Here is a 28,000-nt window from a genome sequence, read left to right on the forward strand (position 1 = left end):
CCTGCATTGGCAGGCAGATTCTTAACCACTGTGCCACCAGGGAAGCCCCCCTTTCATCATTTTAAATACATCATTCCACTCCCTTTTGGTCTGCAGAGTTTGTGCTGAAAAATCAGCTGATAAACTTATGGGGATTCCCTTGTATGTCATTTGTTGCTTTTCCTTTGCTGCTTTTAATATTTTCTATTTATCCTTAATTTTTGTCAGTTTGATTACTATGTGTCTCAAACTCAAAGCGTGGTCCTCCTTGGGTTAATCCTGTAAAGGACTCTCTGCACTTCCTGGATTGGGTGACTGCTTCCTTTCCCATGTTAGGGAAGTTTTCAGCTATTATCTCTTCAGATATCTTCTCAGGCTTCTTCTCTCTCTCTTTTCCTTCTGGGACTCCTGTAATGTGAACATTGGTGCATTTGACATTGTCTCAGAGGTCTCTTTAAACTGTCGTCATTTTTCATTTTTTCTTTATTCTGTTCCAAGGCAGTGATTTCCACCACTCTGTATTCCTGGTCATTTATCCATTTTTCTGTCTCATTTATTCTGCTATTGATTCCTTCTAGTGTATTTTTCACTTCAGTTGTTTTATTCTTCAACTCTGTTTGGTTGTTCATTATTTTTTTAAATTCTTTGTCAGAAACTTTGTGGGGCTTCCCTGGTATGCAGTAGTTAAGAATCTGCCTGCCAATGCAGGGGACATGGGTTTGAGCCCTGGTCCGGGAAGATCCCACATTCTGCGGAGCAACTAAGCCCATGAGCCACAACTACTGAGCCCGTGCTCTAGAGCCCATGAGGTACAACTACTGAGCCCACGTGCCACAGCTACTGAAGCCTGCGCACCTAGAGCCCATGCTCCGCAATAGGAGAAGCCACCACAATGAGAAGCCTGTGCACTGCAATGAAGAGTAGGCCCTGCTCACTGCAACTAGAGAAAGCCCCCACACAGCAACAAAGACTCAACACAACCAAAAATAAATAAAATAAAAAGTATATAAATTTTTTTTAAAAAAAGCTTTAAAAATAACTTTTTATAACTTCTTGCTCTATGCCTCCATTCTTTTCCCAAGTTCTTGGATCATCTTTACTATCATTACTCAGAACTCTTTTTAAGGTAGATTGCCTGTCTCCACTTAACTTAGTTGTTCTTCTGGGGCTTTATCTTGTTCTTTTGTCTGGAACATATTCCCTTGCTGTCTCATTTTGTTTAAACTTATATTTGTATTTTTTATATATGTATTTTTATATAGTAGCTTAGTTATGCTTCTTGACCTTGGAGAAGTGGACTTCTGTAGGGCAAGTCCTATGTGTCCCAGCAGTATACTCTCCTCTCATCACCCAAGGACCAGGGACCAGCTGGTCTCAGGGTAGGTTCTGACCTGTGTTTACAGACTCAGTTCTGCAGGTTAAGGAACATAGTTTCCTTTCTTCTGGTGTCTGCTCCCTGGTGGGTGAGGCTGGACTAGAGGCTTGTATAGGCTGCCTGGTGGGAGGGACTGTTGCCTGCCCACTGGTGGATGGAGTTGGGTCTTGGCTCTCTGGTGGGCAGGACCATGTCACGGGGCATGTCTAGAGGTGGCTGTGGGCTCAGGATGTCTTTAGGCAGCCTGTCTGTTGATGGGTGGGACTGTGTTCCCACCCTGTTGGCTGTTTGGCCTGAGGAGTCCCAGCACTGGAGCCTACAGGCTGTTGGGTGGGGCCAGGTCTTGGTGCTAATGTTCCAAGCAAGATGTCAGCCCTCAGATGAGTACTCTGTGTATGTTCGCCACCAGCTTTTATGTCCCAAGAGAGAGCCACAGCTGCCCCTTGCCTCCCCAGGAGACCCTCCAAGACCAGCAGGTAGGTCTGACCCAGGCTCCTTTGAAGTCACTGCTTTTGCCCTGGGTCCCAGTGTGCATGAGATGTTGTGTGTGCCCTCCAAGAGTGGAGTTTCTGTTTCCCTCAGTCCTGTAAATTTCCTGCGATCAAGACCCGCTGGCCTTCAAAGCCAAATGCTCTGGGGGCTCCTTCTCCTAATGCCAAACGTGGGGCTCAGAACTCTTCCGTCGAAGAACTTCTGTGATATAATTATTCTCCAGTTTGTGGGTCACCTACCCAGGGGAGTATGAGATTTTTTTCTATCATGAATGTGCCCCTCCTACCATTTCATTGCCATTTCTTCTTTGTTTTTGGATGTACAGTATCTTTTTTGGTAGGTTCCAGTTTTTTTTATTGATGGCTGTTCAGCAGTTGTGATTTCGGTGTTCTCATGGGAGGAGGTGAGCTCAAGGTCTACTACTCTGCCGTCTTGTCTTCAATCTCAAGAGTATATTATTCTTATTCAGGATACCCGTGTTCCTCTGCCTCACAGTGATGTTGTTGCCTTGGTTAAAATCCACACTGCGAATGGGAAGTCCCTCACTGAAAAACAGAGACTCTCAGATTGGCTTAAAATTCTGCCATATCCTGCTTATAAGGTACATGCCTTTGCTCTCAGTGCTGGGCAGTCTGAAAGCACCACATAACAGAGCAGACAGAAGTGTCAACAGGATGACCAGGTCCAGAGAAGGTAGGGAAACCGGTGGGGCAGTCAATCATCAGGGAGGCCCGAGCACCAGTGTACAGCTGCTCATGCTGCAACCCCGGCTGTGCTCCAAATAGAGATATTTTAGACATAGATCTATCTTCTGGTTTAACATGGCAGAGAAAACACCTGAATTTATGGTTGCTTTCTCATAAAGGAAGCAATTTCAATAAAATGAAAATGGGGGGATAGATCTGTAAGGGCAAAGAGAATGCGAGGAGAGACTGAAGCAATCTGTTTGGAAGCTGGGAGGTAGATGGCTGAGGAATAACTGTTAATGGACCCATGAAAGCTGAAGTCTACACTAGGGGAAAATCTAGAAACTGAAGAACTACCAAAAGACTCTGGAGTTGAAAGCATCAGTTAACTCTGAATGAAGGGATTAGGTGAGGCTCAAATGAGGAAGAATGTTTGAAAATCTTTACATGAAGTAGGTAGACCTCCTGGGATTCCCTCCCTCATCCTGTGCATCCTGATGAGCATCACCCTCTTGTGATGAGCAGAAGAAAGCTTAAAAAATCATAATTGAAATCTTGGAAACAAATCTACCCATCAAACAGGATTACTGGACTTCTATTTTACCTGATGATAAATGTAACAGGAATCAGATTTATCCTCTCTTCTAAAACAACTAAAAATCTGGAAAAATGAATGAAACTGAATTGTAGGGCAACTTGAAATGGCCTATTGTATGTAATTGGAACTCTAGAAGGAGAAGATAGTGGGGTGAGGTTGTGGTAGGAGACAGAAAAAACATTTGAAGAAATAATGGCCGTAATTTCCCCAATTTTGATGAAAATTATAAATCCACAGGTCTAAGGAATTTGGTAAACCCCAAGCACAAGAAATGTAAAGAAAACTACACAAAGACACATCATAATCAAATTGCTTAAAACCAGAGGTAAAGAGAAAATCTTAAGAGCAGCCAGAAAATAAATACACTGCTATTAGATAAAAGTGATAGCAACTTCTTGTTGGAAACAAAGCAAGCCAGAAGACAGTGGAGCAACATATTTATGTACCAAAAGGAAAAAAACATTGTCAAACTAGAATTTTATACATGGAGAAATTGGGAAACACTAAAGTAGAAAAAAGTTACCACTTGCAGAAACAAACTAGAAGAAGTTTTAAAAGAAGTCATGGAGACAGAAGGAAAATGATCCTAGAAGAAAAACTGGATCTGCACAAAGGAATGATAAGCACCAGAAATGATGTGTATGTGAATATAAGATTTCTTTTTTTGTTTTTAAAAAAGTTTTAATTTTAAATATAAAAATAGTAACCATAGAGTTTATAACATATGTAAAATCTAGACAAAATATAGCGCAAAATTCAGGGGAGGAAGAATGGAAATATACTGTTGTAAAATTCTTATACTACACACAGAATGGTATAATATTACTTTAAGTGAGACTGTAATAAGTTAAAGATGTATACCATAAACCCTAAAGTAACCAGTAAAATAAGAAAGTAAAGGCTTACAGCTAATAAGCCAAAAGAGGAGATAAAATTAAATTATAAAAATACTCAATCTAAAAGAAGCCAGCACAAAAGGAAAACGGGAACAAATAAAAGATGAGACAGGGGCTTCCCTGGTGGCGCAGTGGTTGAGAGTCTGCCTGCCGGCGCAGGGGACATGGGTTCATGCCCCGGTCCGGGAGGATCCCGTGTGCCGCAGAGCGGCTGGGCCCATGAGCCATGGCCACTGAGCCTGCATGTCTGGAGCCTGTGCTCCGCAGCGGGAGAGGCCATGACAGTGAGAGGCCCACATGCCACACACACACAAAAAAAAGATGAGACAAATAGGAAACAAATATCAAAATGATGTATTTAAACCCAAACACATTAATAATCAGACTAAATGTAAATGGTATAAACATCCCCAATCAAAAGGCAGAGGTAGTCAGAATGAATAAAAAAAACAAGATAACTATTTGCTTTCTAAAAGAAATCCATTAAAATATAAGGACACAAACAGGTTAAAAGTAAAAGTTGAAAGAAGGCATACAAGGTAAAAAATAGATTTTAAAAATTTAGATCCAGTAGTCAAACCAATTTAAAGAAAGAAGGAGTGGCTCTCAGAGAAATTAAATTTCAGAGTGAAGAATATTATTAGGGATAAAGAGGATAATTTGGTAATGATAAAAGAAGCAAGTTACCAAGAGTGTACAAAACAAATGGAAGCATTAATGCACATCATAACAGAACTTCAAAATTCTTGAAGCGAGAGTGAATAGAATTGTAAGGAGAAATGGACAAATCTTCTACTCTCAATAATTTGAATAAAAAGTAGATCGAAAATCAGTAAAGATATAGAAGCCTTGAACAATACTTTCAACCAACATGTTCTAATTGATATTTATAGAACTTTACACTTAACAACAGAAGAATGCACATTCTTTTGCAGTACATATGGAACGCCCACTAAAATAGTATATTCTTGGGCAATAAAAAATTCAATAACTGTATAAGAATTTAAATCAAACAGTCTGTTCACTGATCACAATGGAATTAAAAGTTAATAATGTAAGGATTGCTGAATATCTTCAAATGTTTGGAAATTAAACAACACATTTTAAAATAACCCAAAGGTCAAGGAAGAAATCAAAAGGGAACTGAATCAAAATGAAAATGCAACCTATCAAAATTTGTGGGATGCAAAATTTGTGGGATGCAAGTATGCTTTAGTTAGGGGAAAATTTATAGTACCAAATGCATATACATTAAGTCTCCTACATACGAATGAGTTCCATTCCAAGAGTGCGTTCGTAAGTCCAATTTGTTCATAAGTCCAACAGAGTTAGCCTAGGTACCCACCTTTTACAGATAATGCCAGACATGTGAACTAACTTACATGATTGGACATGCAAATGCATGTTTGCCTCTTTGAAAGTTCACAACTGGAAGGTTTGTATGTAGGGGACTTACTGTATTAGAAAAAAGAAAAGTCTCAAATAAATTACTTCAGCTTATACTATAAGAAATAAGAGGGCTTCCCTGGTGGTGCAGTGGTTGAGAGTCTGCCTGCCGATGCAGGGGACACAGGTTCGCGCCCTGGTCCGGGAAGATCCCACATGCCGCGGAACGGCTGGGCCCGTGAACCATGGCCGCTAAGCCTGCACGTCCAGAGCCTGTGCTCCGCAACGGGAGAGGCCACAGCAGTGAGAGGCCCGCGTACCGCAAAAAAAAAAAAAAAAAAAAAAAAAAAGAAATAAGAGAAAGAAGAAAAATTAAACTCAAAACAGAAGAAAAGAAACAATAAAGAGTATAAATAAATAAAATAGAGAATAGAAAACAAAAGAAAAAATCAGTGAAACCAAAAGTTTGTTCTTTGATAAAATCAATAAAACTCAAAAGCTTCTTGCCAGAAGTATCAGAAAAAAATATCAAAGATACAAATTACCAATATCAGGAATGAGAGAGGGGACATCACTACAGACTTTATATATATTAAAAGGAAAATTATAAAGTATTATAAATAACTTCATATGAGTTAGTTTAATAATTGAGATGAAAGAGACTTCCCTTGAAAGATATAAACTTTCAAAGCTCACTCGGAAAGAAACAGCCATAATAAAAAACAACATTCTGATACTTGCTACAACATGGATGAACCTTGAAAACATTATGCTGAGTGAGTAAGCCAGACACAAAAAGACACCTGTTGTATGATTCCACTTGCATGAAATATCTATAATAGGCAAATTTTATAGAGAGGAATAGAGGTTACGGGACTGAGAGGAAGGGGAAAAGCGGTTTACTGTTTAATGGGTACAGAGTTTCTGTTTGGAATGATGAGAACGTTCTGGAAATAGTGGTGATGGTTATGGGACATTGTTTATGTGCTTAATGCCCTTGAATTGTATATTTAAAATATTTGAAATGGTAAATTGTACATTATGAATATTTTATCACACACAAAAAATAAAAAGAATCTGAATTTGAAATAGATAATCTGAATCAAAAATACATAATCTGAATATGAATAAATCTATTAAAGAAATTTAATTTGTAAGTAAAAATCTTTCCAAAAAGATGACTCCAGGCACAGATGGCTTCGCTGGTGTATTCTGCCATACATTTAAGGAAGAAATAATATCAGTTCTATACAAACTCTTCCAGAAAATTGAAAAGGAGGAAATACTTTGCAACTCATTCTGTGAGGCCAGCATTACTCTGATACCAAAACCAGACAAAGACATTATAAGAATACAATACTACAGACAAATTCCCTTCATGAATTTAGATGCAAAAATTTTTAACAAAATTAAGCAGAGTGAATCTAACAGTAAATAAAAATTACAATACATATTGCCAGGTGGGATTTTTCCCAGGAGTGCAATGTTAAACATTAAAATCAAGTAACTCATCATATTAGCAACCTAAAAAAGAAGAATCACGTGACCATCTCAGTATATGCAGACAAAGCATTTAACAAAATCTAACATCCATTCCTGGTCACAACGCTCAGCAAAGTACAATTAGAAGAGAACTTCCTTGACCTGATAAAAGGTGTCTATGAAAAAACTATAGCTAACATCAAATTTAATGGTGAAAACCTGAATGCTTAAAGCAACAATAAGATACTGCCACACACCTGTTAGAATCTAAATCCAAAACACTGACAACATCAAATGTTGGTGAGGATACAGAGCAACAGGAATTCTCATTCATTGCTGCTGGAATGCAAAACACTAAATCCACTTTGGAAGACAGTGGTAGTTTCTTACAAAACTAACCATATGCTTACCATACAATCCAGCAATTGCACTACTTGGTATTTATCCAAATGAGTTGAAAAGTTACATCCACACACAAAAACTGCACACAGATATTTATAGCAGCTTTATTCATAATTGCCAAAATTTGGAAGCAACCAAGATTTCATTCAGTAGAAGAATGGATAAACTGTGGTACATCCATACAATGGAATATTATTCATCACTAAAAAGTAATGAGCTATCAAGCCATGAAAAGATGTGGAGGAAACATAAATGCATATTGTTAAGTAAAAGAAGCCAATCTGAAAAGGCTGCATACTGTATGATTCCAACTGTATGACATTTTGGAAAAGGTAAAACCATGGAGACAGTGAAAAGACAGTAACAGATGTCCCACTCTGGGGCAGGATGTTGATAGTGGATGAGACTGTCCATGTGTGGGGGCTGGGGTGTATATAGGAATTCTCTGTACTTTCTGCTCAATTTTGCTGTGAGTCTAAAACTGCCCTGAAAAATAAAGTCTATTTAAAAAAAAAAAAAGGAAAAGCACCCACAATGTTATGTTTCAGTATGTTGTGCTTTGTTAGAAAAATTCACCTTTCCCTCACAAGATTTCTTTTGTGATTATTACGTTGTACCTCTAAGAAAGTGATCTTTTAAGTTTAAAAAAAAAAAAACTGAATGTTTTCCCTCTAAGACAAGAAACAAAGCTAGGATGTCTGCTTTCAGTATTTCTATTCAACCTTGTCCTGGAAGTTCTCGTCCATTCAATAAGGCAAGAAAAAAATATAAGGCATCCAGATGGGAAAAAAGAAGAAAAACTGTCTTTATTTATAGACATGATCATCCTTGTAGAAGTCTTTACAAAATCTACAAAGAGCTACTAGAGCTAAGAAGTAGTTACAGTAAGATTATAGGATATTTGATCCATGTACAAAAAAAGTTAATGTGTTTCTATATACTAGCAATGAATAATTAGAAATTAAAGTTTCAAAAACAATACCATTTACAGTAGCATCAAAAAATTAGATATTTAGGGATAAGCTTGATGAAAGATGTGAAACACCTTTATGCTAAGAGAAATTAAGGAGGATCTAAACAAATGGAGAGATAATGCCTTGTTCATGGATCAGGAATCTCAATATTATTAACAGGATGGGTCTCTCCAAATTGATGTATAGATTTAACACAGTCAGAATCCCAGCAGATTGTTTTGTAGATATTAATTCACTATTTCTAAAATTTATATGTAAATGCAAAGGACCCAGAATGGCCAGAACAACTTTGAAGAGAAGAACAAATGAGGAGGGTTTTCACTACCTGATTTTCAGACTTATGATGTAGCTACAGTAATCAAGTAGGATGGTATTGGTGTAAAGATACACAAGCAGATCAGTGGAGGAGAGGAGAGTCCAGACATAGACTCACACATGTATGGGCAATTAATTTTTGAGAAAGACCCCAAGGCGATTCAAGGAGAAAGGGATAGCCTTTTCAATAAATAGCACTGGAACAATTTGATACACATATGCAAAAAAAAAAAAGAACCCTGTTTATTGGTTTACATTGGATCATAGACCAAAATGTAAATCCTAAAACTACACATTTTCTAGATAAAGAAAACATAGGAAAAAAATCTTTGTGAGCATGAGTGAGGTAAAAATTTATCAAAACCGTAATTCATCTAAGAAAAAATTATTATATTGATTATGGTGATGGTTTCATCGGTATATACATATGTCAAAACTTATCAAATTGTATATTTTAGATGTGGACAATTACATATTAATTATACTTCAATAAGGCTGATCAAAGAATATTGCTGTAGAAAGGAGGATTTAGAACACAAAAATGATTTTGGAATTTAAAAATAAAAAAGCAGAAATGAAATATTTAGTAGAAGCCTGGAAAGAAAGTTGAGGAAATCTAATAATTAGAACAACTTCAACAAAGAAATGGAAAATAGAAGCTAAAAGCTAAGAAAATTAGACTAAGGAGGAAATGGAACAGTTTAAATTATAGAACTTTCAAAAATAGAGAAGAAAGAAAATGGAGGGGCAATATACCAAAGAAACAACTCAAGGAAATTTCTTGCACACAAAAGACTGGATTTCTAGTCTGAGGGGTTTACCACTTGTCCAGCACGATGAGTGGAAACAAAGCCACACAAGACACACCAGTGAAAAGTTTTAAAACACTGGGGACAAAAAAAAGGCACTAAAGTTCCCAGAGAGAAAGAATAGGCCCACAAGGCCTAGTATTAGTCCTGTATTAGACTTCTCAGCAGCAAGGCTGAAGGTAAAGGATAAGAAAGACCTTCACAGTTCTTGTTGAAAATGATGTCTTAGAATTCTGTATCCTCAGACTCTCATCATGCTGTTACTAATGGACACTTTCAGATATGCAGTGTCCTGAATTTTAAAAAAATTGCTCATATTTTCTTTCCCAGGAAAGGGGAGATTTTTTTTTCTGTTGAAGAGTTTGGGGATGAATTTGTGATAGGTACATAAAAAAACTAAACAAATGGAAAAAAAAATTGCCTCCAGTGAAAACAAAAAATTGTATAAGAAAGAAAATTTTAATGTACCACATGCTACAGCCTCAGATAATATATACAGTCATAATAATATAAATGCTAAATATTGATTTGTCCAAAAATTATTATACCATTCTATTAGAAGAATGGGAAGGGAAAGAAATGTATTTTAGGGTATGGGAGTGGAGTGCGAGAGCTGAACCCTTATTGTCCATTGTCTGAAGTAAATACATTATATTTAAAATAAACAAAAATCAATACATTGGAATTTAAGCATGTGATTTACAAATATAGAGGCAAATATCAGAGGCTAAAAACATCAGAAGTAGTGGCTTCTGGGGTGTGGAAAGGAAACAGCTAACTTCATGTAAGACCTATAGAACTATATGATTTTTAAACCATGTAAATGTACAACTTTTATTAAAATTAAAAGAACAAAGACACTATAGAAGAAAGTTTCTCAGAACTGAAGAAACATAGTTATCTCCGGACTAAAAGACCCTCCAAGCTCCAAGTAGGACAGAGAATAAAAGATTCATGCCTTGATGCAGACTCAAGAGATTTCAGGACATCACACATAAAGGGAAATTCCTAAAGCTTCCAGGAGAGAAGAAGTCATCCTTGAAAGAGCAAAAATAATGCTGGCCTCAGACATCTTACCAGGAACATTGGATATTAGAAGAAGAAAAAATTCTGAAAAATACAATTTAAAACCCAGTATTCTATATGAAGAAAATTGTTATGCCTGTGAGAAAACAAAGAGTTTTAGATTTATAAGTACTCTAAAAACTGATCTCCAAAGCGTTCTTTCTGTTACTGCAGGATATATTCCAGCAAAAAACTTCAAGAAATAGTAGAATTAAGAGGCTTGGTAATCTCAAAGATCCAGCAAAGAAAAAATAAGGCAAATAAATATTCCAAGAACAAAAAGTTATGTGAGAAGCTCATGTCTGCGTCTAAATGTGAAGGAAGCAAAGTGACATGAATTTAATGATTGACCATTCGTGATTCTTGTAGTTAATGACACTGGACCCACAGAGAAGGAAATAAAATCCTACTATCCTGACTGACTTTGAAGGAACAGTATTTACTAACTCATAATAGCGTAAACAGTGTTTATTGTTTTTTAGGTTTTAAGAATCAGCTTATGGACAAAACATGAAAGAATTATGTTCATAAAATAGTATATAAAATTATCAACTCTGACAATTTAAATGTTGTCAGGGTATAGTTGAGAGAAATTAAGAGATTGTCTGAAAACAATAGGAGAAGTAAGATTAGGTGTGAGACAATGTTTCAAAGGTAGCCAACAAAAAAATTTAAATAGTAACTCTTAAAATTTAGAGGAGGGAGTAGTGTGTTAGCTAAAGCCTGTGTTTCATAGCAAAGAGTCAAGCTGAATATCAAGATAGAGCCATAGTGTGCTAAAATTAAGATGCTAACCACCAGAAAAGCCAAATGCAGAAATGGTTAAAGATGGCCCCAAAAAAAAGGATGGCAGCTTCTGGGACTGTGGGTGGGGAAGGGAACGGAGTGGGTGGCCTTTGCTTTTCATTATGTGGCCTCTTCTACCGCATGTATTCAGAAAAGCATTTTGAAATGCTTTAAATGAATAAAATAAAATAAAATGTTGATGTAGTGCAAGCCCAGACAGTTTTTCGTTTCTGTTTGTCTTTTCTGTTTTGCATTGCAAGTGCCTGACTTACTCTCTGATCGCCTAGGCATCCACTTCAAAGACGGCTGTCTCGGTAAACACACAGCCAGCCACAGGGCTGGATAGAGAGCCAGACTGCCTCCTTCACTGAGGTTCCCCGTTTTAGAGATCTTGGTTGATTTCAATAACTAACCATTTGGGCCACTTGGGTTTTTTTTTTCCCTTCCTGCTCTTGTGTTTTAAATTCAGCAATAGTGAGCGAGCCTGTGAAACCCTAGGCCCCTCCCTCAACCCCAGTAAAAGCAGAACCCCAGCACCGAGAACTCTCTGTGTGGCTGTGTAATTTCCAGGTCCTGTAGGTAATGAACCTTTATTTTCTCCAAGTTTCCTGATGGCTGTTGCTGAAGGGTATCTTGCAGTCATAATAAGAACCACAAGGGCCCATCCATCCACAACACTGGTTATTGATAGGCGGAGACAGGCACAACACAGTTGCATTGTGAATAAATACATCCTTGTTCTGAGAACTAGATGTGAAAAAGTTGATAGTGAAAAGCAGTGTCTTAGACCATCAGGACACGAGGGTCTTCAGCATTTGTCATCCATTTGTCATCCATTTGTCATCAGGCTTCAGGATGGTGGCCTTGCTGGGAGTAGGAGGGACAGTCCCTTCCTCATTAGGACTTCTGCAAAATTAAGGATAAGCTTACTGTGGACACAGGGTGTTGTTTTGATGGCTGTGTGTGTGCACGCACGCATGGGTGTGCGCATGCGTGTGCCAGGTGGATGATAAGAAAAGTGTCCGAGTTATGAATCAAAGTGGCCGAGTGGTTTTGGTAGAATGTGATGTAGAAGACCTAAGAACAGAACAAGACTAAGTATAGAAGAAAGTCCATTATTATGACCTTTACTGATAGAGCCAACTGCCAGCTGGAACTCTCCCCCAGCCCCTCCACCCGCCGCCGCTCTGACAGATTTCTGTAGTGGCCTCTGCTCGGAGAGGGTCCCTTGCATGCTGGTCTTATGAGAGAATCATGTAAGAAAGCCCAGGTTAGTTCAGAAGACTTGGAGACCCTTTTTGCTTCCTGTTTACCCGCCTCCTCACCCCGACAGCAACCTCTGGGTTCCAGCAGACAGACCCCAGTGAGCTGGCAGCTGACCCGCTACCTGGCAGGTGCCCACGGCCTCCTGTTCTCCCAGTTCCCTTCCCGTCTCGTTGTGGGAGGTAGTTCCTACATTGCATGACCTCTTACATGCCAAGCTAAGCCTCCAGTGGACCATGTCTAACAGCCCAGGTCACAGGCCCAGTGTCCGAAGGCCTCGGAAACGGCAGGCATGTGGGCCCAGCCCCAAGGGATCTCCCTCCTCATGTTCACCCCTACCACCCCAAGAGCCGAGGTGCATAAGGATGGCGTGGACAGCCTCGGCGACCCCTGAATTTCAGCATCAGTGAATGCTCTGACCCTTAGATCCAATCCGGTGTTCAGGGTTGGTGGAATCTGTACATCGCTTACATATTTCACATGGAAAAAATCCTCACCTGGGCAAAAATGCAGGCCATCTTGCCAGCCCCTTCAGGCTATTTTCAGTGCCATTGTCTTTTCCACTAGCACTTAGACTCTTATCTTGATTGCATTTGTTCAGTTTTAACGACCACTTGGTTATCTTTGCCTTTGGGGCTGTGGGTCGGACCCTTTTGGCATCTGTGGGAAAAGCTTTGAGTGATGTATGTCTGCACGGAGGTAGTGTGCATCTCGGTCTCACTTAAAACGAGAAACCGCGTCACCTTCGTGTGAAGCTCTGAGAAGAGCAGTGTCAGGGCCGTGTTAGAGGATCTGGGGCCAAGATGGGCTATTAACGCTTGGTTGGTCTGAAAGGCTCCCAGACACGCACTGACATGGTGCATCCTGATTGCTCCTCCAGCATGAGGGATGACCCCTCACCCCACATCAGGGTTTGGTCCAGGTCCCTGGTGACGGCCAGCGGGAGCACCCCCCTTGCCTGGTGAAGCACAGGGGGGGGTCGATGTCACTGCAGATGCGCTCAGCTGGAAAAGCGTTCAAATGATGGGCTGGTGGCAAAAGTTTGACATTTCGATATCTCTTTGCCTTTTAACGTGCTCATGTGGGGACAGCCTGTACCTGCTTTTCTGCTTTAATCCATCATTTTTCTCTGGGCAAAAGCACAAAATAATACAGAATAGGAAGAATTTTGGGTCCAGCGATGGTAGGTACAGCCAGCTCTCCATGAACCTGACAACACGTAGATTAGTCAGAACATGGTTGGCTCCCTGTTCCCGTGTGTGGCAGACGTGGATGACAATTTTCATGTAATTAGAGAACAGTTCAGTAAATTACTGTATCGTAGATTCTCTTTAACCCGTGGCTCAGACAACCCTAGGACTGCTTACAGCCTTGACACCGACAGTCCAAACATTGTCATTATTCTATAGATCCCCAGAAGGGCTGGTTAATGTAGAACTGCAGTCGCTAACCCTTAACCCTGCCCCCTCTTTTGGACTAGAAGACAGTGCTGTTGACATTCCTCCTGGACTCCTCCTTGCAAAGCGCGGTGTGTGTCCCCATGGCCTCCTGCCTGGTGTCCGAGCTGCCCCACGTGCTGTGTCTCTCACCACGCCTGCCCCAGCAAAGCAGAGTTCACGGAAAAGTTCACGGGTGCCTAGTCCCATGGGGCAGAAAGGGCAACAGACACAATTCACGTTGGGTTATATATAGGCATAGGTGTCTTACTGACGATCAGAAAAACATTTCTGGGGGGAAAATAAGTAACAAGAAAATGGAGGAAAAACAATTGAAAACTCAAGAAGACAGATAAGATGTGAAAGGAAATGACAAAATAGAAGAAATAGGAATTGTTTGGGAGGGGTGCCTGTGACTTGGACAATTGTCCATTTTGCTGGGGTGTCAGGGTGGGTAGTGGGAGCAGGGAAGGACCCTGGAGGGTGGGGAACGAGCACAGCAAATGGGTGCTGCGGCACTCCTGGCCTGGGCAGATCCCGCTGGGGCCAGGATGGGAGGGGGACTGGCAGGCAGAGGGGTGCTTCCCGGGTCACCCAAATACTGCCTGATACACCAGCTCGCAAAACCTCCCTGGCACGAGCCACTTCCGAGCCACCACTTCTCCCACGGATGCTGCTGCCTGAGGCCCCAAGGGTTATTACTGTAGTCTCAGATGTTTCATTTAGTCTTATCTCCCTCCCTGTCGGTGTCTTTCTTTGTTTTTATTTATTTTTACGTTATTTTAATCTGTCTAGATGCCTAATGGCCTGTATCTGAGCTCAGCAAGATACTTTGAATGGTTTGAGTAGCTTGATTCCTGGCCCCATCAGAAGGTGTTCTGAATTCTTAAACCAAAACCTTCGCCTGGCACTTCTTAAAGTATTAGTGATACCCTGCCCTCCCCAGTTCCAGCTGAAGCATTTGGTCCCCATCAAGAGTTGCCAGGTTTAGCAAAGAAAAATACAGGACAGCCAGGTAAGTTGGAATTTCAGATAAATAGCAAATCGTTTTATAAGTATATCCCAACTATTGTGTGGGATATACTTCTACTTAAAAAAATTTTTTTTCCCATTCTTTATCTGAAATTCAAATTTAATTCAGCATCTAGTATTTGTCTGGCAACCCTGCCAACTAATCCTTCAGCCATTCTAGGAAAGCACTTAACCTGCAGGCTCATATACACTAGACCCATGTAGTCCTATTTATCGCCTAGCAATCACCCATATTGTTTGTTCATGGTGTGCACATCTCTGTCTGGATGCAGACAGCGGGCTCCAGGGGAAGGGGCTGATCGCACAGCTCGCCTTTGAACAGTGGTAAGGCCACTGGAGGGGAAGATGTGGGGCACTCACCAGCTCTGCCAGAGGTGGGTGGGTGGGACTTGAGGCTCTCTACACTGAGTTCTGGAATTGGGGAGCTGGCCCTGGGAGTCAGTGTGAGCTCAGCTTCCTGAAGGGTGAAGGAGGCCCCTCCTCACCATCTCCAGCAGGTGCTGCCCCAGCTCTTCTTGAACCCCTCCCGCTCAGGAGGCTCATCACCGCATGGGAGCACAGCACCTGTGGGAACAGCAGGCCCTGTCGGTCTCCCCTTCAGCCCAAGTCCTTCATTTTCCAGCCAGGGAAAGCCTGGCTCAGGAGGGAAGGGCATTTCCCTCAAAGCAGGGTGTCCAGTGAGGCCTTCTGATCTCGAATCCTGCTCCTCTCCCAGTGAACTCTGCATTCTGTTTCCTTCCTTCCCTTCACCTTCCTTCCTTCCTTCCTTCCTTCCTTCCTTCCTTCCCTCCCTCCCTCCCTCCCTCCCTTCCTCTCTCTTTCTCTTTTTTGTTTTGCCTATTAGAAGACCATAAACAGTTGTTATTTTTTCATGTCAAAAAGGACATGTGTCCCAAAGATGTGACTAGAGGTCGTGGGAGGTTTGTGTGGACTAGTGGGGGGACCCCCAAAGGGTGGAGTGGGGCTGCTCCCCAGGTGACAGGCATGTAGTTACTGCCGCTTCGCAGCCCGTGGCCGACAAGGGGAGCACAGTGGCTTGACAGGAGGATTTATTTCCACCAGCGAGAGAATGGCTTATAATTTACAGCCCACTGAGCCAGCTTCCACCACATCATTAGAGCCTTCTTTTTGTAGACAGTAATAAATTGTCTTATCACCAGTGCTGACATAACATGCTCCTTTTTAAGTACACCATAATTTTATTTTTAAGAGAATATTCATACTTGATAGCCTAGCTCATGGGCATGTGAATGCTGCCCCGGAGAGAAGACTTTTTCTTTTCTGTTTTAAAAAAGAAGGTATAATTCAATTTCCAAATACCACTGGCAGGGTGTTGCCTTCTAAACAGACATTGGGGGCAGAAAGATGTTTCTAGACCCTTGATAGACAGAGTGCCTTGTCCTTCGGTAGGGAGGCATCAAAAAGATGAAAGCAAGACACTTTGAATGGTTTGCATTGCCTTGATTCCTGGCCCCATCAGAAGGTGTTCTGAATTTTTGAACCAAAACCTTCACCCGGCACTTCATTTGTAAAGTATTAGTGATACCCTGCCCTCCCCAGTTCCAGCTGAAGTATTTGGTCCCCATGTAAAGTTGCCAGGTTTAGCAAAGAAAATTACAGGACAGCCAGGTAAGTTGGAATTTCAGATAAATAATTGGTGTAAGTATATCCCAACTATTGTGTGGGATATATTTATACTGAAAAAATTTTTCATTGTTTATCTGAAATTCAAATTCAACTGGGCATCTAGCATTCATCTGCAAGCCTACCAGCTAGTCCTGCAACTGCTCTGTGAAAATGTGCACCCTGGGCTGGTCGGCGGTGCCCGTCCTCAGATGTGGCCACGCTCCTGCCTCTGGAGGAAGGCCATGGGGTGTGGGTGCATCCTTGGGCTTTGTGTACCAAAGGACCAGTTTTGCCCCCACCCAGGGCACTCACTTTCTTGAGTTCCTCTGACAGGGAGGTGACACAGGCAGAGAGTGGAGGCAGCTCCGGGGCTGGTGGGCACCCCACCCAGGGGTTCCCCAGCTTGGAAACCCTGGCCTCCCTCCTGGCCTCCCTGGGCCGGCTGCTCCAGACACGGCTCCTCCCTCCTCTGTCTCCTCTAGGGGCAACGGTGTAGCCTGCTGACCCCGGGGGCAGTTCTGGAGGGACCCTGAGTGCCCAGGAGCACAGCCCTGGGGTGGGGATGGCAGAGATGGTCACCATCAGCCAGTGACTTCCCCAGGCCTGTTGCCCGTTTCTGTCGACCCCCAGGTGGACCAGGGGAGGGTTCTGCTTCCCCGCCCTCCAGGCCTCGCGGGCCTTGCCCGTCATCCAGGGATCTCGCTCACTGTCTGTGGGACAGGACAGGCACCTCTGGGCGTGACTTGGCTTCCTCCTCCACCTTTGTCTTGTGCCTTCACAACCACCCCTCCACCCTGACTACAACATTCACTTTTATCTGTAAAATGGGAGGAATCATAACCATTGTACGGGGCGGCTTTAAAAACAAATGAGACACAGATGTACGCGAAAGCCTGGCAGAGGCCTCAGTAGGACATGAGTGTTTCTCTTCCTTGCCCCCGCTTTGTCCTGCCTTCCTTGGCCCCCACTTCCTCCTTCCTTCCTTGCCTCGCTCCCTCCTGACGGCCCTGGGGCTGTCTGTGCGCCGCATGCTCCTTCTGTGTCTGGGATGTGGAACATCTGTCTCCGTGGAGCGGCGCCATGGGGCTGGCCGGCCTGGAGCACATTTGTGCTCACACACCGCACACAAACTTCTGCAGCATGTGTTTACAGGTAGCAGTCAGATGTCTGGCCTCATAATCACACCTCTTACGTGATGCTGTCTAAGCGCAGGGCACAAGTCAGAGCACTTTATCTACCTTGACTCATTTGAGGTGAACACAAATTTTGTGCCCATTTTATCCTCAGTTGGGAAAACCTAGGCCCAGAGAGGTTAACTGACTTGCCTGAGGTCACACAGCTAGGAATGGCAGAGCTGGAATGAGAACCTAGATGGTCAGTTCAAGAATCTCTGCTCTAACCACAGTGCTCCACTGCCTCTCCTTCTCCTGCCTGGGCATCTGCTCTGTCCAGACCCTCCCCTGCCTGTTCCAGGAGACAGGACCTGAGCTCACTTCCTGCTGTGCTGTCTTGTGGTACTGCTTGTGCCCCAAGCCCTCCATGAAGTTTGGCCTGAGAGGTGCAGCATTTTGGCTGTGAGCGAGAAGGTTCCCAAGGGTGGGGACTGAGAGAACGAGGGTGACGACCTGTGACCCATGATGACTACATGCTTGGGGGGAGCACGCTGCTCCATGTTGCTGGTTTGTAATGAAAGATCACCTTACAGGATTGGGGTAAAAGGGGCTTAGGAGAAAGAAAAATAATAAGGGAATTAGCCCTGATCCAGATGAAGACAGCTAGACGCAAAATCGTATGGGTCACAGAAATATTGTTTGGTTACCAAATTTTCCACCTTTTGGAAATGACCGTATGGAACGGCAGGCTTGGTGGCGTTGTTGGTGGGACTGGACATGGTGGCCAGTGGCCTCGCACAGGGCAGAGGAGTTCCTGGGTCTCGCTCCCTGAGGAGAAAGAGTGCTGGGCTTGCTGGGGCTGCAGTTCACGCTGCTGTGTTCCCTGCTGCTAGTGCGTCTGGGTGGAGAGAAAACACAGCAGGAATGATTTTGGCTGGGTTGGGGATTTGGGAGAGTTTAGACTATAAATAGTGAGTATATAAAAAGCCTCAAGTGGATTTTTGGAAGCCCTAAATTCACCACATAGATCCAAGCAAGATAACAGTAACCATTTAGGTTTTAGTAACATCTAAATGTAACTCGGCACAGCGCCCTGCCACCCCACGCTTCTGCTGTCACCACAACCCCTGCCAGCATCTGCCAAACCAGAGACACACGTCTCAGGAGCTTTGCTGCCAGCCTGCTGGCTGCCCTTGAGGTCCTGGCCCTGCATGAATGACCTTGCCTCCTCTCCATGGAGGGGCCGTTTTAAGTCTCATCTACGGCGGAGGAAACTGAGGCCTAGCAGGCGAGGTGACCTGTCCAAAGTGACACAGCCAGCAAGCACTGGGCTGGATTCCACCCACTACCCAGAGCCCACCCCACTGCCCGCTGCCCCGCCCTGCCTGAGACCGGACTCCGGGGCCCGCACCAGGGCAATGCTGCAGGAAGCTATGTTCAGGTCAGCAGAAAATTGAAGCAGCATGTGGAAAGGAACGTGGGTGCCTTTGCGTCTTGCTTCTCGGGGCCTGTGGTCACCAGGCTTCTCTTGTCTCTAGGCCCCTTGTTTCACGTGATACACCGACTTGTCATAAAGCCCCTCTGCGCTCCTGCAGCCCCGGCTCGGCAAGCCCAACGCCTGCCCTGGTCCTAGGGCTGCTTGGCGTCGATGAGACCCGGCTCTACTGCCCTTGGCCCTGGATCTGCTGCTGCTCTTGGCTACCTACAGTCAGGTCTTTTGGTCTTGATTCTTTTAGCAAAATCATTGTCACCTGATACTGAGGGCTAGATAACCTGGATGGTGTGACATTTAGGATGACAGCAGTCATATTTATAGGAAAAACCCAGGGCTCCAATGGATTGTATTTAAACCTGTAGGATTCCCTTCACAGTCCTACCTGCCCACGTCAGACTAGCTTATCCTCCTCCAAGGTTCTGGAAGAGACTGCTGTAGGAAACCCCAGAAGGAGGTTCTAGCTTGTTTGTATAGGGAAAAGGCACCAGGTCTGAGGCTTCTTCCTACCAGGGAGGAAAGGGAGGTCCAGGGAGCCCCAAGAGCTGGAAAGCAGCTTCTGAGACTCAGCCCCCAGTCGGCACCGAGCTGGGTGTGAGAGATTCCAGAACCAGAACATAAGGCAGCACAGCCAGGTGAGCAGCTCTGCCTGGGGACAAGAGGGAGAGGGCTGGGGCAGGGGAGGGGTGCTTTTGGTGAAGGAAGGCTTCACAGAGGAGGTACCCTGCGGCAGGAGGAATTTGCATGTGGGGGCGGGGAGGGGAGAAAGGCACACCCAGGGAGGAGGTATCGAAATCCAAGCAGCCTGGGCCTGAAGGGCTGGTCCATCTGGGAAGGTGGTTGGCCCACGATGGGGCAGGAAGAGCAAGAAAGACAGCGCCAGCTTGCTAAGGCCATGAGGGCTCTGCCTCATGGAGTTTGGTCTCCACCCTGTTGGCTGCAGACATTCACAGTGGTCTTATTAGTAGGCTCCCAAGAGCACGTGGGAACCAAGCCTCAGGTCGAGGGTGGGGTTAGAGGGGCAGTGAGCTGGAGCAGAGAGCCAGGTTGGAAGTTATCCTGACAGTCTGTGTGTGCAAGGTGAGGCCTCCGCTGGGACGGGAGCCCAGGGGGTGGGGAAGGATGGGGAGCCAGGCAGGAGCCAGGTGAGGGAACAACACTTCCATGGATGTCACAGGGAACGTTTGAGGCCAGCGTCTGGGCAGGGCAGAGGTGAGCAGGCTGGTGTTTTTAAGAGACCAGAACAGTGAGGGTGTTGAGTAAAGAGCTAAAGGTGTGGGACCCAAAGTGTGTCCTTCTGAAGATGGGAAGGGCTGCAGAGAGCCATGAGGCTTGGCTGGTCGCAACAGCGGGACCGTCTCTCCTCTGCTTTCCACTTCTCTTGGCATTAAGTCCAAATTCTTGCCAGGGCTGGTGAAGCTGCCCCAGCCTGGCCTCGTGTCCCTTCTCAGGCCACCCTCCTTTCACTATCAATGCCCCTGCCCCTTTGTTTCTCTTCTAGCTCTCCCACCACACCACCTTCCTCCTGCCTCAGGGCCTTTGCACATGCTGACCAACTGCCAGGCGCTTTGCCTGGAGCCGGGTGATACCGGGGGGTGGGGGAGTCGGTGTTAATGTCGGGTTGCCCCTCCCTTCCCCATCTCAGCTCTTCCATCATCCATGTCACCAGTTCCCTCCACTGTAAACACTTGGTGCAGTCTCTGTTTTCCTACTTAGACCTGACTGATGTCTGCTCATCTAGGTATTTCCTGTTTATTTCTTTGAGCTCAGCTTAAAAGTCACTTCCTCCGGGAAGCTCAAACCATCCAGTTCAATGCTCTTCTAATATCTGACCAACGGGCTGTGCATGGTGGGTGTGGAGGCTGGCGTGGGTTGTAAGGGACCTCTGGGGCTGCAAGGACTTTGGTTTTGCTCTGTTTGAGCCTGGAAGGGCTCTAAGCTGGGGAGTGGCCTGTGTGACTCTGTTTCACATGATCCCCCGTGTTGAGGGCTGATTCAAGGGGCAAGGGCAGAATAGGGAGGGCATTTAGGAGACTGCTGAGTTATACCAGGGGACATTTGAGCGTGGCCTGGCCCAGGGCGGTAGCAGTGGGAGTGGTGAGAAGTACTCAGGCTCTGGATGGATTTCCAAGGTAGAAATGACCAGATTCCCTGAGAGCCTAGACTCGGGGAGGGGTCAAGGGGGCTGCAGGCTTTGGGGCTGCCCTTTACCATGATAGGAAATCTGGGGGTGGGTTAGGGGGCTGGGAAGAGCAGGAGCTCAGTTTGTGTGATGAGCCTTAGACGCAGAGGGGAGATGTCTTCAGTGTCTGGAGCTCAGGTGTGACGTCCAAGCTGGTGACACAGGTTGGGAACCATCAGCTGGTAATGGGCACCCGCAATGATGAAAATGACTGATGTCTCCGATTGGGCGGTAGAGGTGGGTGGGCGGGGGAGAGGGAGGAAGCCCAGAACTGGGGCTTGGGGCCCTTGATGCTAAGAACCAGCAGTGGAGACTGAGGAGCAGCCTCTGTGCTGGGGGGACCAGCGCGGTGGAGAGGGGTGTCCCGGAGGCCACGTGGGAAAGGCTTCAGGGATGAGTGGTCACATGCTGCAGGAAGGGCTCGGGGGACCAGGGCTGAGAACTGGCCCCTGGCCTCTAGCCACCCGGGGCAGTGGTGACAGCAAGCAGGGTGTGGCTTCAGGCAGTGAGGGGTGATCTGATTGGCATGGGTTTGAGAGCGCCAGAGAGAAACTGAGACACTGGGTGGAGACAACTTTTTGAGAGTTTTGTTTTCCTATAAAGGGAGGAAGAAAAATGGGAGGGTAGCTGGAGAGTTCGTTGTTATTGCTGTTTTAAAGATGCTGGAATCACAGCAGCAAAGAGAGAACTCAGCAGCTGGTGCAGGGACACCCTTGAAGAACCACATGGCAGGGCTGGGGGGGCGGCGGGCGCAGGGGGGCGCCCAGGAAGGGAGTGGGTTCCTTGGCAGGAGCGGGGCCCCCTCGGGCAGCAGGGTTGGGAGACAGAGCCCACGGGTGCAGTGGGAGAGGACGGTTTTCCCTGAGAACCTGATGAAGAAAGACGCGGGGCCTCGGGAGAGTGAGGGTGGGGACAGGGTGGGAGGTGGAGAAAGGAGCATGGGGATTTGCACGACTGCGGAGGTGTGGATGGTGCATGTCAGGGAGACGGGTGGCTGGTTCTCCATCCGCCGTCGGCACACAACGGAGAGCCAGGCGCAGAGTGACCCTTAGGTGAAGAGCCAGGTGACCTTCTCCAGGGCCTGGGGTGGGGGGTGAGGGAGCCTGTTTAGGGTGGGGGGCAGGGCGCTGGGAAACGTGCAGATGAGGAGAAGGATCTGGGAGAGGAAAAGATGAGTGTGCTTAATTGCCAGAGCAGGAGCCCACGGGGTGGGGGTGGGGGGTGGGAGGGTTCCCTGAGGAACCAGGGAGGGGCAACCAGGGAGGGGCAGCTTGGAGGGGGCGGGGGGACAGAGAAGTGACCGACCGCGTTGCTGCCTCCGGCTGCAGCAGCCAGTTCCTCTGCTGCACCCAGCCCGGCCCCTGAGATGCACGTTCCCCATTATCTCTTTATACACTCGGGTTCCCGAGACAATGGTTGTCTAGAAAGGACTGGATTTCGAGCTCTTCTCTCCAGCTTGTGCCTCGCTCAATTTGCAGAGAGTGGGGGGGGGCGGAGCCCAAGTTCCTAATTTATTCTCACTTGGAAAGAGTGCTCAGGCAACGAAGCCAAAACTCATCCTGGCATCAAAGGAATGATGTCCTCACCCAGGAATAAGACGCAGATCCCGCTGCCCATCTGCTGGGCTCGGGTAAAATGCAGTGCGATCCTGGGGGTCTGCTTGGCATGGGGGGGGGGACTCTTCCTTCCCTCCCTCCTCCTTTGTGTTCTTCCTTTCAATAAATACGCATTTGCAGTCTGAATCTATATGAAGGTGATGGAATAGAAAGGGAGGGGAGGAGATGGTAGGCCCAGCCAGCAGCCTTCCTGGACCAGCGTCTTGCTAGCAGATCTCTGATTTTACTCAGTCTGGGGCGGTGATGTTTCCCCAGGAGGAAAACCAAGACTGATGCAAACCAACGTGGGTGACCCCGCTTACTCTGTCAATGATTACCTGGGAGGAGGAGGGTTTGTGATCCAGTTCGGGTCAGTGGGGCCTGAGGTGAAATGGACTGGACATTGGGTGTGTTCCCCTAAGGAGATGAGACAGTCAGGAGAGGGAAGGTCGCTCCTGCCATTCCTTCCTTGGAGGCCATCTTGAGATGCCCCAGTGTGGGGCAGTTGTCTCTGTCCGTGAGGAGAAGGCCAGGCAAAGGACAGGAAGGCTATCTTGAGCCCTGCTGTCACTGAGCTGCTGAATTAACAACCCTGGATCCAGCTCTCACCAAATTCCTGTTCATGGGATAGTGAGTCATCTTTATTGTCCACATGCCTTTTACTTGGATATTCCAGTACTTGTAACCAGAGGCATCCTAACTGCCGCGGCAAGGAGAAAGTAAACCATTGTGGTTTTCTATCACATGGGGCGCGGAGCCTCCTGGGAGCCAAGGCAAGAAGGGAAAACAGAGAAATGGCAAAGCTTTCATTCTTAGTTGGGAAGAGCTTCTGAGGGAGTTTCAGCTGTTTTGCTCCTAAATTCCTTGTTTGACACTAAATTTTTGCCTGGGAGTTTATGAAAGGAACTGAGATACATAATTGCTAGATTCAGGATAATTGTTTTGCAGGAGAAGCAGTTTTCACAAGACTCTTAAGACAACGAGGATCTAGGTATAAAGGGAGAGTCTAACCAGAGAGGCAAAGAGTGGGTGGGAGTGGGGTGGGCAGAGAGCTGCTCCACGCACCCCCCAAGATGGTCAACTCCCCACCTCGAAAGGAGTAAAGCCCAATATGAATCAGAGCCCACACTGAGGAGATGATGAGATAAACTGGCAATAACACAGAGTGGAAGGTGGAGCAAGACGGAAAGGGAAGACCCCTGACCCACCAGAGCGAGAAGGATTTGGGGTGAAAAGACTTGGAGTCATTTGGGGGACCCCTGGTTTGTAGAAGCCCTGGGCCTGGATGCTTTCTCGGGACCGGGGGTGGGGGTGGGGTGAGGAGACGGGGTGTGTGTGGAAGGGGTGGAAGGAGGCAGTGGTCTACTCTTCTGCGGGCCCACTCTCATCACAGGCCCACTCGCTATGTGGCGTCTGTGTCAGCATCTCCTGTCCCCCAGGCTAGGGACCATGTGTGTTATCCAGGCTTGGTGTCAGGGCTGTCAGCTCTACAGAATGCGTCCTATCGGGCATCACACCTCTGAATGCTGTGTAGTCTAAACCATCCAGGTGTTCTCCTGAGAGAAGGGTAGAATTTGAAAATTCACACTAACCAGGCGATGGGAGACCTTTGCTTTGCCAAAGGAGTCAAAACAGATTTTCATTAAAAACACGGCACTTTCTGTACCTCTGCTGTAGAATGTTAATAGATGCCACAAAAAGAAACATCAGAGCCATTGGAGAGAGTCAAATAGGCATCTCCACTGCAGTATGTCTTGGAGGCATTAATGCCATATTCACCAAATCCAAGAGACACCCTTAAGTGGGAGATGCATCAGGAGTTGACATATTGCTGAGAAAGCAAAAGTGTCCAAGTTGGGAAGTGTCATGGGGACTCTTCCATTCATGTGCCAGTGAAAGGCTGCACCGTTGGTGCAGGAGAAGATGAGAAATAAACCCACCACCAGAGAGGGACAGCAGGGAGCCCCCTGGCCTGTCCCCTGGCCATGGTGGAGGCAGGGAGAAATGCTTGTACTGATCATTTGAACCATAAGCTGGTTCTCAGCTGGGGGTCACACCACCCATGTGGTCCCCAAGGGGTCTCAGGAGCTGTGTCCCAGACCACTGGGGGGAGCAAACACAAATCCTCTCAGGAAGAAGTCAATTTCGGTCAATTTCGGTCCAGGCCAGTGGTGATCACAAGACACTGGACTGTGAGATTTTCCCCGATTTCAGGGATGTTAAGATGTGAGGAAATGTGCAACTAGGCCTGGTGGAAGGACAGGACATTTATGTGCCCGTGAACCCCACAGAGGGACAGAGTGTGCAGCCTTGCCCATCTTACCCCACTGGACGCTCCTGGTGCCCGGCGGCAGCAGTGGTCACCGGTATCACCATTTGCGCAGCGTGTACTTGGTGCCAGGCTGGGCAAGGGGCTTGGCCCCTGTCAGCTTTGACTGGCTCCACAGATCCCCTGCATCGGCACAGCATCATTACTGCCATTTTGGCAGAGGATACTGGAATAGCTTTGCCCGGGGTTGCACACAAGTGGCAGGGGAGCTCTGCTGAGTGCGTGCTCTTCTCCCACATCCTGAAGGTGGTGCCCATCAGACGTTCTTTGAGGGATGCCACCCCAACCTAAACCTACCGAACCTAGCACACTTCCGAAGTTTTAGAAAACTTCCCTTCAGAAGTTTTAGAAAATGCTAATACAAAGATGTGATATTTATGCTAGTATCTTCCCAAATCAGACAAGAGGAGGTGGCATCACTGGGAAGATGTTACTGAATTACAGTGTGTTCTCATGCCCACCATTGATCCCTTCACAGCAAGTACAGGATTACACAGCTGGGGCCAAGGGGTGCCCGGTGCTGCCCGGACCACTTGATAGCAGAAGACTTCACATAGCCACTTGGGGTGTGTTGAAACAGAATTTGATCCAGAAATTGCCTCCTTCCGAAGTGGTTAAGATTCCGCGCTTCCAGTGCAGGGTGTGTGGGTTCTATCCCTGGTCAGGGAACTAAGATCCCACATGCCGTGTAGTGTGACCAAAAAATAATTTTAAAAAATAATAATAAAATTTTTTAAAAAAAACGAAAAATTTCCTGGCTCCAGTCACCTTTGTGGTCTATGTCCTGTCCATCCGCAGGCCTGCTGACCTCAGACTAGGGAAGCAGCAGGCCCCCCACCCCCGTCCCTACAGAGCTGTGTGGCCCTCAAGGGCCATCTGGAGAGCTGGAGCTGGAGTGAGTGGTAAACCCCCTCCCTACAGGAAGACGAGGCAGGTCTTATTGCAGATCCAGTCACAGTGCAAAGGGCTGGTCCTTCTGGGATCAAGCTGTCCTGTCACCTTGTAAATCAATGAGCAACCCACAGCAGGTGCTTTAAGATGTTCATTTTGGGAAGCTGGGCTCCCGACAAAATTGAAGCCAAGATATTGTCTGGGCACATCCACAGTAAATGTAAAGTTTACCCCAAATGAGCAGATCTATTAATAAAATAAATTCGGATCCCTCCAAATAAAAATTCAGATGCATTTTAGTCTCCTCTCAGTTCAGTGGGCTGAATCCCTTAATCTACTAAATTATTATGGAAAAACCCTTATCTCTATCTGTCAAAATCACTGCTGCTTTGGCAGTATCCTCTGGGGACACATGAGCCGCTTCATAATAACTTAGACTATGTGCATTGTAGCCTTAGCTTGAAGAGGGTCACGTACTTGAAGGAGTATAACACAAGGTCCAGGACAGGGTCGAGGGACAGTCTGGCCAACAGGGGCCAGAAAGGTGACAAGTGTATTGCTGGTAAGTGACAGAGGGAGGCCTTTAATCCAGTGTCCCTCCTCTGTGGGCAGCCAGGGTGGCATTGGGAAGAGACAGGCTGTGGGTTCTGGGTACTGTTTCTGCCCTGTCAGGGCAGTGCGATTTCCCGCAGGGCAGCCCAGCCTGTGCTAGGGCCTCTGTCTCTCACGTGGGCAGGGTGAGGCCATCTGCAGGAGGGAAACTCAGGGCCTGCATTCTGCATCGTGGGCTGAGCCCACTTGGCCAGGGGAGGAAAGGGAGGACAAACTGCATTTAGTGCAGAAAAGGGAAGAAAGTGTGGGAATTCAGTCCCCAGGTTCCAGAGGGGCCCCTGGCAGGAGCACTTGTGAACAAGAATTTGGCTGGTCCCTGTTCTCCCACCTCCACTGGGGTGACTCACGCCAGCAGAAAGGATGAATCATGTGGGTTATGAAACCGAAGGGCTCCTGAGAGGGAGGCTGGAAAGGACCCGGGGAAGCCATCGGCATGGGTCCTGCTCTGTCCCCACCTGCTCCTGCCCCTCGTCACCGACCTTCCACCTGCCACGCCACAGTCTCGCACAGTGAGCTCTCTACAGCAGCCCGAAGGCAAGGGGCTGCTCCTGGAGACAGACCATCAGGGCACGATTCCCTTCCCACCTCAAGGCCTTCCTGGCCTAGTTTTTGTTTCTTCACCAGCCGGTAGTAATCAGGGTAATAAAGGCTTGCTTTCCACATGTGGCCAGTTGGGACCAACACCCCTTGGGAGGAATGGGAGAAGAGATCCTGCCATTCACCTGTTGCAGGTGTGAACATTTCTGCAGCTCTCCAGGTGCACCAAATAAGTCTCTGTTGGATTCTAGGCTGCTCCAGGCAGCAGGGGCCAAGATGATTCCACTTACTTTCCCACTGATTGGTCCCAGGTCAGCGGGAGCTTTTAAGAGTCTACACAGCTAGTGATCACCTACCATGCGGCAGGCTCTGCGCTCATATAAACATTTATCAACATCCGATTGCAAGGCCAGTGCTCATGTCATGCCCTAAACAGCCCCACGGGGTAGATAACTACTGTCACCCGCTATCACAGGTGGAGCCCTGTGCTCAGAAAGGACAGCAACTTGCCCAGGATCACACAGCTTGGAACTGGACAGCTCGGGATCCACAGCACCGTCTACCCCCCAGTGGGCTGCAACCTGGGGGCTGTCCCCCGAGGTTCCTCCCGAAGCCAGCTAATCTGCCAAACGTCTTTGCCCCCCTCAC

The 28,000-nt window shown here is 46.3% G+C and overlaps 1 long non-coding RNA gene across 2 annotated transcripts; it reads right to left on the reverse strand.

The window, feature by feature from the left end:
* Positions 1 to 6,540: 6,540 nt before the first annotated feature.
* On the reverse strand, positions 6,541 to 28,000 carry LOC109551785 (uncharacterized). 2 transcript variants are annotated; one of them, XR_012329653.1, is made up of 3 exons: positions 18,422 to 28,000; positions 15,337 to 15,540; positions 6,541 to 14,144 (listed from the first exon to the last, which is right to left on the reverse strand). It is a non-coding gene; the product is annotated as an uncharacterized lncRNA (long non-coding RNA). The 2 variants fall into 2 exon arrangements; XR_004525345.2 differs by having other exon boundaries at positions 6,541 to 15,540.

Source organism: Tursiops truncatus, chromosome 2, assembly GCF_011762595.2.
Source record: "Tursiops truncatus isolate mTurTru1 chromosome 2, mTurTru1.mat.Y, whole genome shotgun sequence".
Taxonomy (NCBI): domain Eukaryota; kingdom Metazoa; phylum Chordata; class Mammalia; order Artiodactyla; family Delphinidae; genus Tursiops; species Tursiops truncatus.